The 11,264-nt window shown below is 51.9% G+C and overlaps 1 pseudogene; it reads left to right on the plus strand.

Annotated features, from left to right (window-relative positions):
- The first annotated feature begins 9,454 nt into the window (after nt 1-9,454).
- On the plus strand, nt 9,455-10,927 carry LOC112888664 (annotated as a pseudogene).
- The last annotated feature ends 337 nt before the right edge of the window (nt 10,928-11,264 follow it).

Genomic DNA, 11,264 nt, shown 5'->3' on the forward strand with positions numbered 1-11,264 from the left:
TCCTATTCTCGTACCACAGCGTTCCCTTATCGTCCACTCTAAAACCCGGTGCTTTATTTTCTCCAGTTTGTTTGCAGATCTTTATTAACTCCTGATTCGAGCTTTGAGCCTCTCTAATTCTATCCTCTAGTGTTGATTGGATGTTCAGCATATGGCTGGAACCTCGAGGAACAATGTGCACATTTAATCGTGCCATTTCCTCACGCAGATGGTCATCTTTGGGTCCATAGGACTTCCGGCTTAAGGCATCGGCTACCATGTTTGCTTTCCCGGGGTGATAATGGATTTCCAAATTGTAGTCCTTCACCAACTCCAACCATCTTCTCTGCCTTAAGTTCAAATCTGGCTGGGTGAAGATATACTTCAGACTCTTATGGTCGGTGTAAATCTCACACTTATTTCCAATCAAGTAATGTCTCCAAATCTTAAGGGCATGCACTACGGCTGCAAATTCCAAATCATGGGTCGGATAGTTCTGCTCATGAGTCCTGAGTTGGCGGGAAGCATATGCAATGACTTTCCCATCTTGCATCAGCACACACCCTAATCCTTGTCGGGATGCGTCACAATAGATGACAAAATCCCGATGAATGTCCGGCAGGGTCAACACTGGGGCGGTTGTCAGCCTTTGCTTCAATTCTTGAAAGCTTCTTTCACAATTTTCCGTCCAGGCGAACTTCTTTTCCTTCTTAAGAAGTTCCGTCATAGGTCGGGCTATCTTGGAGAATCCCTCAATAAATCTCCGATAGGACCCAGCTAATCCAAGAAAACTCCTGATTTCACTAACATTAGTCGGTCGCTGCCAGTTGGAAACCGCTTCGACCTTCTCTGGGTCCACTGCTACGCCTTCCGCGGTCAGAATGTGACCAAGGAAAGCTACTCTCTCCAGCCAGAATTCACACTTGCTAAACTTGGCATATAGCCTATGTATTCTCAGCTTTTCCAATACCACCCGTAGATGTTGCTCATGTACCCGAATACTCTTGGAGTAGACGAGTATGTCGTCGATGAATACTACGACAAACTTATCCAGCTCGTCCATGAACACTTTATTCATGAGGTTCATAAAATAGGCAGGGGCATTGGTTAGTCCGAAGGACATTACGGTGAACTCAAACTGCCCGTAACGGGTGACAAAAGCTGTCTTAGGGATATCACTTTCTCTAATCTTGAGCTGAAAATATCCTGACCTTAGATCAATCTTGGAAAAGTATTTGGCTCCTTTTAGCTGATCGAAAAGGTCATCGATCCTGGGAAGGGGGTACTTATTCTTAATGGTAACCTCATTCAGGGCCCGGTAATCTACACACAACCTCATACTCCCATCTTTCTTCTTGACAAACAGAACTGGGGCTCCCGTTGGCGACGAGCTTGGTCTGATGAAGCCAATCCGTTGCAGTTCTTCTAGTTGCTTCTTTAACTCCATCAACTCAGAGGCCGCCATCCTATAGGGTCTCTTGGCTATAGGGGAGGTCCCAAGGATAAGGTCAATGACGAACTCTATATCCCTGTCTGGTGGCATGCCGGGAAGTTCTTCGGGGAAGATATATGGGTATTCGTTTACTACCGGGACTCTTTCTAAGGGCTTGGCTTCCATGCTAAACACCATTGGGTTAAACTCACTTTCCCGGGTATGGCAGATTACTTGTACTCCTTCGGGGTTTGTTAGGCGTACCACTCTGTCAGTACAGCCGATGAGGCCATGGTGTTGGCTTAACCAATCCATTCCAAGGATCACGTCTATTCCCCTAGACTTAAGTACTACCAAGTCTGCTAGAAATTCTACCCCACTTAGATTGATCCTTACCCGTGGACAACCTAGTTGGCATTTGATGTCGCCTCCAGGCGTCCGGGTTAATAGGGGTATTTTTAGTAGTACTGTAGGTATTCTGTGTTGTTCCACAAAACTTGAGGATATGAACGAGTGCGATGCTCCAGAATCAAATAATACTGTTGCCAAAGCTGAGTGGACTAGGTACTCACCGAGCACTACGCCCTGAGCTCCTTGAGCCTCCTGCGCATCGATGTGATTGACGCGAGCTCGTCCAAATGATTGCTGGGGCTGCTTCGTCTGCTGACTGTTGTCATTGTTGTGAATGGGTACTCGGTTGGCACCGGTCAGGGCTGGTCTGGGTCCATTCACCGTGTTGGAGAAGGCTGATGTAGCCGGCTTATTCTTGGCATAAGGGCAATTGGTAATGAAATGCCCTGTCTCACGGCTGTTGAAAGAGGCCCTAACATTGTTGTTGTCGGAGGCGACCAGGCTTGCATTGCTCTGCGGGGCCCTCATGGTATTCTGGCTCCCAAGCTGTGTGTTAGGGGCCCGTGGTCCTGTCACTTGAGACTGAGTCCTATACTGCATTGGGGCCTGAGATCTTGGTGTAGTGTAGCTGAAGTTCCTCGGCTTTTGGAAACGGTCCTGTTGGCGGGCCTTACTTTCCAGGAATTTGCGTTTGTTATCCTTCCTCTCTTCGGTTTTGGCCCTTTCCGTAAGGATAGCCTTGTTCATCAGGGTATTGAAGTCAGGATAGATCTGAGGGGTAAGCAAGGTCCGGAGTTCTGGGTTTAGTCCCTTCTTGAACATGTCTTGTTTCTTATCATCGTCGTTCACTTCCTCCGGCGCATATCGGGCCAACTCTATGAACCGGTGAGTGTACTCTTCCACTGTCATGCTTCCTTGCTGCAGTGCGCGGAATTCATCCGCCTTGCGCTTCATGGTGGCCGAAGGGATGTGATAACGGCGGAAATCCTTCACGAATTCCTCCCAAGTGATGGTAGAGGCATCTTCGGCTGCGGCACAATAATTTTCCCACCAGGCTAATGTTGTTCCGGTGAGTTGGTGGGCTGCCAGAAGGACTTTGTCTCGGTCCTGGCATTCAAACGGTTCGAGTTTCCTCTGAATTACTCGTAACCAGTCGTCTGCATCCAAAGGGTTGCAGGATCCGGCAAAGGTGGGCGGCTTGGTCCTCAGAAAGGCTGTCAACTTATCATTCATGTTCTGTCCTCGTGGTTGCCGGCTAACGAGGGCATTGGCCAGTGTTTCCAGTATGAGGGTCTGGTTGTGGATTATCTGTGCCAGGTCTCCGAGGGGTGGGGGTGGTGGTAGTTGATCTCCTCCTTGATTTTCTCCTTGGTTCTGGCTTACTTCCTGTTCTCCCTGAGGAAGATTTTGTCCAACAGGCTGCGCTTCGGCACCAGCGGCTGCGGGGTTCCGGCTACGGGAGGCCCTCGCGACGCTCCGGGGAGCCATCTGTTGATTGGGTAGAGTGGGGTTACGATTATGTGATGTTTAAGTTGTTTAATTCATATATAAGGCAGAATCTACCTTCTGCCAGTAGTCACATAAACAAGCAGCACACAACAAGCCAGCACACAACATCACAAACAACAAGCACAAACAACTTCATTACTGCAAGGGGGTACAGCTTGGGGGTAAGACTAGGTCTCGTACTACTCGTCCGGGGTCAGGCCTAAGGGCACGACTTAAGCAAAAGCGGTTGGGGACACATCACTAGGGTGGCGTCGGTTATTTTACTCGCGGGGCGTGCCTTCTTCTGGGGCGGGGAGTGTGAGTAATCCTTGCTCGCCGTTCTCTGGATTCCCATCTGTCAAGGGTTGTGCTGCAGCATTCCTTTCAACTGCGGCAGCAGAACTTTCAGGGCTCTCGGGTGGGGCTTGTGTGTTTCCAAAGAGAGGTCCCCATCCTATGACGGGTGTCCCGAGTAAAACATGGTCTTCTCCAATAGCGGGGACTGGTGTTCCACTTTGGGTCCATTCTTGCATACGCCGGTCTCGGGCCTGCCTGAGGCTCTCTTGGGTGACTGCTTCGCTGCTGACCGCGGCTGCGGCCCTTGCCTCGGCTTGGGTGGCTCGGATCTACTGCAGTCTCACTGCGAGCTCTGCTTGCTCGGCTCGATGGGTCTGCTCCCTCAGGAGGTTGTCTTGCTCATCGAAGAGTTGGTCCAAGGCGGCTAGATAAGTAGCCACTTGGTACAGAGGGCCTTCTTCATGGCGGCGTCGTTCCAGACTTCTCATGCGTGCTTCCCAAACTGGGGTTCTGATGGCCGGCGGGAAGAACCTCACTGGTGTGGCAGCGAGGTGTCCTTCAAAAATCCGGCATAAATAACGGAGCGCTTTTCTGACGGTCAAGGGGTAGGTGTCCTGGTGCCTAAACCCTGTGGTAGTCACTCGCCACGGCTGGATGTCGGGGTAGCGGTTGCTCCTGGCGATGACCAGGATCACCCTGCAGCGGAGGGTACCATGGTGTTCGTACTCTCTGCTGTAGTACCTTGGGCGTTCCGTAACGCCAAGGCTTTCCAGGGCGTTGATCAAAAGGCTGGGAAAGCCAGGTGCTGCTTGGCAATCGCCCTGGGTCCATCCTTCCTCAGCCATCTGAAACAAGGATAGGGTAAACAATCTAGCACAGGTACAAAAGGAAGTAGATAACATTTATTATCGCAACATGGGGGTACAGTTTCCATGGATACGTGGTTATTAGGGTAGGGTTCTAGCTTGGAGTGCTACTCCTATCATGGGGATTCTTCCCCGATTCTGATAGGGCGCTTCTTTATTGGGAGGCACCGATCCATCACCTCATCTTCGGTCTGAGTACCTTTATCCCAATGGATTTCCTCGGGTTCCTCTTCTTCCTCTATCCATCCACCTATTCCTCTGCGGTTTTCGTACTCTTGCATCTGGGCTTGGAGGGCGGCTAAGGAATACTCGGCGCGTGCGGCTCTTAACTGTTGTTCTTCCAGTTCCTGGGTTGCTTTTTCTGCCCTATGGATTAGCTGCTTCAGTTGTGCCGCCTGTTCGCGGTAGAGTTCATCCAAACCGGTAAGGTAGATGGATAGGTGGGAGACCGTATCTTCTAAGTCTTCTTCTTCTCTTCCGAGTCCTCTCATCCGGGCAATCCAAGTGCGTCCTCTTCCTTCAGTAGGTGGGAAAAATCCCATAGGAGTCCGCTGAAGGTGGTGCTTGTAGATCGCACGCAGTCGTCGCAGGGCTTTACGAGCGGCCTTTCGGTAGGTGTCAGGGAAGCGAAAGCCAGAGGTGGAGATAAACCAGGGGTCCACGTCAGGGTAGCGGGTGCTTTTTCCTACAAAGACCATCATGTCGCACCGAAGGGTGCCCTTGGAGGTGTATTCTCGGTAGGCATACTCTGGTAGTTCTATAACTCCGATGCGTTCCAGACTGAGTATTAATAGCTTAGGAAGGCCGGGCTCTGCGTGGCAGATTCCGTCAACCCATCCATTGTCAGCCATCTGGAACAGGGCAAAAACCAGTGGTGAGTGTTTGTGCAGGTAAAGAACTAAGTTAGAACATGTCCTAGGGCCTGGACAAGGGTCTCGTGTCTAGGGTCACGTCCTATGGCCAGCCTACGGCTCTGATACCACCTGAAGCGCCCCCATCACGGAAGACTTAAAAGTGATGTTTATCAGTCCCAGGAGGCTGATAACACTTTTATTACATCAGATGGTACATCACCGTACAACTCTACGCGGTAATGGGCAGTGAAGCGCTACTATCGCGAGGATTACAACTAGAACCCACACTACTACACTAGCTACGAAAAGAGAGTCATCAGAGTCTTGCGCCATGCGGAACTCCAGCGGTGGCCCTAACCCCAGGCAAGACTGGGTGCAGGATGAAACCCTACTCGACGTCTCCAGGGAGGTAGTCTGGATCTTCTGCTGTAAGAAATAAGAATGGGGTGAGTACAAACGTACTCAGCAAGTCCAATCACACCCACGGGGGGGGGGGGGGGTTATAACAGAAATCAATGCACAGGACAGTCCAAGGATAAGGTCAGGGTTCATTTGCGGAAAACTCGGTTATATGCAAAGGTTCATTTAAAACAATTTCCAAAACAAGTTTTTAAGTATCAAGGAGCACATGGTGTTGATCCACACAGGATCCAAGTTTTTAGCTGCTACCGGACTCCCCGTCCGCCGTAGAACACGGCACAACTGCCGGACACTTTGCAAACAACCCACACCAGTCCAATCATTCCCAGAGAGAAACACTAGTTATGTGACCACACCATAACTTGCCCAATACCGTGGGCACGGCTATTCGAATAGATTTTAACTCTGCAGAGGTGTGCAACTTTACCCATAGGTGGGGTACCACAGCACGATCACCTTAGTGTCGGTGCAGATCCCAGCGAAGCCATTACCCACCTTAGCTAGACCTGACTAGCCACCACGGGATCCATCAAGGGGTCATTCGACCTATCTCCGAGGTTTAACCAGGGCATAAGTCACACAGAGCTTATCCCTTCTCCTTAATCACCCGTTGCTCTCAGCTCTCCTGATGGCTATCAGACTAACTAGTGGGATTTATGCTAAGCCGTTGCCCATACAACGGTCAAATGGTTTGCACGACAGGAAGCTAGGTGAGATGACACATCAACTCGGTCCTTAGGGGTGACAAGATGGATATCTCCCTTCCTCGCTCAACCACACAGGTACAAGCACACCAACGGCAATTCACGCAGAAATGCCATCCATCCCGTCTGACTCATCTTTCAAAACCACATTTTATCCCTTCCCACACACACACATTTTCTTTATAAAACCAGGTGGTCAAGGTATGGTTATCACAAACAAGGGTGGCTATCCTACCATGTTTTCAGCAAGAAAAACCATGCAATTTTATAAAACAGGCCACTGGGTTGTGTTTATAAAAACTAGGATAGAAACATGCATCAAAGGGTGGGATTGAACTTGCCATCATCAAATCCTTGCGGGAGGTCCTGATCGAAGCGTTGTCCCTCGGGTTCGGGGTCGCAGAACTGGTCCTCGTTCGCTTGATCACAGTCGGGACCTTCCTCGTTCACTCCGTGTCCTACGACGCAAACAAACAGGCACACAATCAAGCGAAAGAACTAAAAGCTTTTATCGTTGGGCTTGAATCGTAAATGATTTAGTTATGGAGGTAGGGATAATATTTTTGGGTGCTTTCTTAGTGGCATGGTTAAAACTATACTAGAAAGGGTGTGGTAAAGTTTCGGGTCGATCGGAGATCGTTTGGCGCATAAAATGACGAGTTAAAGAAGGTTCGGGGGTTAAACAGGGGTTCAGGGGCTCATTCGTAAACAGTTATGAAATAGAAAGGACTTGGTTATAATTTCTAGAAATATTTGGGGTATATTAGAGAGAGGTAGGGGTCTATTTGATATTAAGTTTACATGGTGGAGGCTAGTTACTTGAATAAATAGGGGTGGAAGGGCTTTCATGCATTGTGACGCATAGGGGGGGGTTTATAAGAAATAGAGGGAAGGGGGGGGTCCTTGGGCAAAATGCCCCTTCTTCCTCCTCTCCCCCCGTGATCGAAACAGAGGAAGGGGGAAAGGGGCGGCGACGGCAGCCACATCGGCCGGCCAGGGCCCAAGGGCGGCCCAGGGCAGGGGGATGAGGGAGAGGGGGGCAAGGGGATTCCATCCCCGGACTCACCTTGGACCGAGGTGGAGCGAGGGGGCGTGCCCACGGCGGGCAGCGGGCGGCGGCAGTGCTGCGAGCTTGGGGAGGGGGCGCGCGGTGGCGAGGGCGGTGGTCGTGGTCGGGGGCTGCGCGAAGGCCCTATTTATAGGCCGGGGAAGGCGGTGGAGGGGGGCTGGTTCGGCCGGCGGCTCCGCGGGCGGCCATTAATGGCGTTTGGCCGCTCGCGGCCGTCGTGGCGTGGTGGCGAGGGCGCCGAGGCGTCGCACGTGGGGGAGAGCTGTGCCGGCACAGTGGCAGGGAAGTGGCGGCGCGCGCGGCGGGGGCGGAGCGCCAGCGGCGAGCGGCGCGGCGAGGCGCGGGCCAGGGCGGGGGTGCGAGCGGCGGCCAGCACGGCGCGGCGCGCGGTCACGCGTTGCGCGTGCGCGTCGCAGAGGGAGGCCAGGGCAGGGGTTCGCGCGCGGTAGGTGTGGCCAGGGCGGCGCTCGGGCGCGCGGCAAGGGGGAAAGGAAGGAGAGAGAGAGAAGGGAGGGAGGGGAGAAGAAAGAAAAGAAAGGAAAAAGGGAAGAAAGGAAAAGGGAGGAAAAGGAAAAGAAGAGGAAAAAAGAAAATAGGAGGAAAATAGAAAAGAGGAGGAAAAGAAAAGAAGAAATGGTAGAAGGAAAAAGAGAAAGAGAGAAAGAAAGGCGACGCGCGCCGGCGATATTCGCGGCGGCGCCCGCGGCTGGTCGGCCACGCGCGCGCGACATTCGCACGCTGCGCGAGGAGAAAAGAGGGAGGGGAAATCGCGTCGGCGCGGATCGCGGGTAGGCGGTCGCGCGTGGTCGACAAACCGCCGGGCGGTGCGGAATAGGACGGCGACGTGGTAAAAGAGGGCACAGATATTAAAAAGGGCTGGGCAGACAGCTGGAGTCGGGCGTCTGAACAGCGGCGTCTCCGGGAAAGTATTAGGGTTTTAGGGTTGAACGAGCTTCGACGACGACAAAGCTTTAAACAAAAATATCTTAGCGCGTAATTTAATTTGGTAAATTTTCAGGGCGTCACAATATCCCTAGCAATTGCCTGCAATGTATTGTAGGATACGTGATCCCTCCATATACTTCAACCTATTGATGACATCTAGATCTTGTGTTCTAGCCTCTAGGAAGCGGCGGCTCATCCAAATAAAGGTCTAACTCTGTGCGCACGAGAGGATGTAACAGCAGGTTGTGAAGACATATACCGATCAAAATGCTGAACAACTCATCATCTTCTCCACTGCTTCACTAGTACTAGTTCCACCGGCTAATGTTGCAACATCTTCTGCAGCTTTCTGATAGTCAAGCACAAGTTGGTACAGAAAGTTTCTAACTTCGTCTGCCTCAGATGTTGCTTGTTCTATCCCATAAACAGATGCGAAAGAAGCTTTCAGCATGTGAAGTTTGAACCTAGGATCTAGAACAACAGCAACTGCTATAAGACCATGCACATCTGTCCAATACTTTTAAATTTCTCTTTCATCAGTCTTGACATCTCCTCAATACGAGGGTGACCACTAGCACTGTAGCACGCCATTTCCTAATAGCTAAATATAGACACCAGAAAGTTTTGGAAAGAACAGATTTGCTGTAACATACTTAGTGCCTGACAGTAGCCGTCTTTGACAAAGAACCATTCAGCAGTAGATGGACAAACGGGGGTGAATAACTTCTCATGCAAAGCTAGACGATCAAAAACAGCACTCTTGTGCAGTGCTAAGCATGACGAAGGATGGATCGGAGTAATTTGATTGTAACAAAACATATTTGTATCCAGTTTAAGGGAGTCTTTAATATTGCTTCTCTTTGGTTTCATCCTTTATTTATCTTCTGATTTAGCTAGGATTTAGAGAATTAACTTCGTAATTAAAATATGCCAATACTCCTTTGGGATAATTAAAATTTGCCAAATAGTACTATGCTTCCAACAGCATTTGTAAGGCGGCACGCATCCTTTTGCTCCGTACATACAGCTCAAGCGCACACAACTTTCCCATGGCTTCTCCCATGCTCTCGTTCCTGTTCTTGGGCTGCTGCTACTCAATCGTTTAGGCTGGCGACGACGAGAATGGCTTTGTAGTAGTGCCAGCCAGCTCTTTTCAGCCAGAAACAGTGTGCTCCACAGCAAGAGGTACGGGAACTCAACATTTTTTGTCGCTGGCTCTTCATTTCATCCAAAAGCTTCTGATTAACCTTACTATAACATTGTACAATTTTTCAGTGAACCTGAAGCAGAACCACAGTACCGTGTCCGTGCCACTGGTGCACCGCCACGGTCCGTGCGCGCCGTGGCAGTCTACTGACAGGCCATCCTTCCCGGAGATGCTCCGCAGGAACCGCGCCCGCTCGAGCTCCATCATGAGCACAGCATCGCGGGGCGCAGCAAGCGCGCGGGACGACGAGAAGGTGGCCATCCCGAGCCACATCGGCGACGCCGTGGACTCGCTCGAGTACGTCGTCACCGTCGGCTTGGGCACGCCCGCCGTCCAGCAGGCCGTCCTCGTCGACACCGGCAGCGACGTGTCGTGGGTCCAGTGCGCGCCGTGCAGCGCTGGCGAGTGCTCCTCGCAGAAGGACCCCTTGTTCTATCCGAGCCGCTCCTCGACGTACCGTCCCGTGCCCTGCAGCTCCGGCGCGTGCAGGGACCTCGGCGCCTACGGCAACGGCTGCACGAACGGCACCGATGACCAATGCCGGTTCGCTATCCTGTACGAGGACGGAACCGTCACGGGAGGTGTGTACAGCAGCGACAAGCTGACGCTAACGCCCGTGGACACCGTCAGCAACTTCCTGTTCGGCTGCGCCCACGACGAGCGCCCGTCGGGCAAGTACGACGGCCTGCTCGCTCTCGGCCGCTTGCCGATGTCCCTCGTGTCGCAAGCGTCTTCCCTGTACCGGGGCGCCTTCTCGTACTGCCTCCCAGAGGTGAACAGTAGGTCTGGGTTCCTCGCCCTCGGCGTGCGGAGGAGCGACACGACGGGGTTCGTGTTCACGCCGCTGGGCACCAGCCCACTGCAGGCCCCGTTCTACGTGGTGACCATGACCAGCATCGCCGTCGGAGGGAAACAGCTCGTCGGCCTCAGGCCGTCGGCGTTTGCGGGAGGCATGATCGTAGACTCCGGCAAGGTCGTCACGGCGCTCCCGTCGACCGCGTACAGGGTGCTGCGGGCGGTGTTCCGGAAGGCCATGGCGGCGTACCCGCTGGTTCCGAACGGTCACCTCGACACTTGTTACAACTTGACCGGTCACAAGAACGTCGCCGTGCCGAAGGTTGCGCTGACGTTCAGTGGAGGTGCCACGATCAACCTCGACGTGCCCAACGGGATCCTGGTGGAGGGCTGCCTCGCTTTCGAGGACTCCGGAGGAGACGGCAGCGTTGGTGTCCTTGGCAACGTGAATCAGCGCAACTTCGAGGTGCTGTACGACACTAGCCATAGTAAAGTTGGATTCCGGGCCAATGCCTGCTGAAATGATGTAGGCCAAATAATAATAGTTGAAGGAAATATTGCTTGCTACATGTTGGGTCCCTAATTAAGCTAGCTTTTCATGAAAAGACAGCTTGAATCATCTGAGTCTTAAAAGTCAATCAAGCTCACCAATTTCTTATCTATGACAAACAGGATACATGATGATACGTGGGCACGTGGCTCATGCTCACTACTTGAAGACGTCAAACTCCGGCATCCTACTTCTTTATATTCGCTCTCTCTATAACTTTTACACATCTATATCCTTGTGTATGCCATATATACATGTCCTAACTTACCGCAATTTACCTAACACTACATGAGAATTCTCATATTTA

Source organism: Panicum hallii, chromosome 4 (assembly GCF_002211085.1).
Source record: "Panicum hallii strain FIL2 chromosome 4, PHallii_v3.1, whole genome shotgun sequence".
NCBI lineage: Eukaryota > Viridiplantae > Streptophyta > Magnoliopsida > Poales > Poaceae > Panicum > Panicum hallii.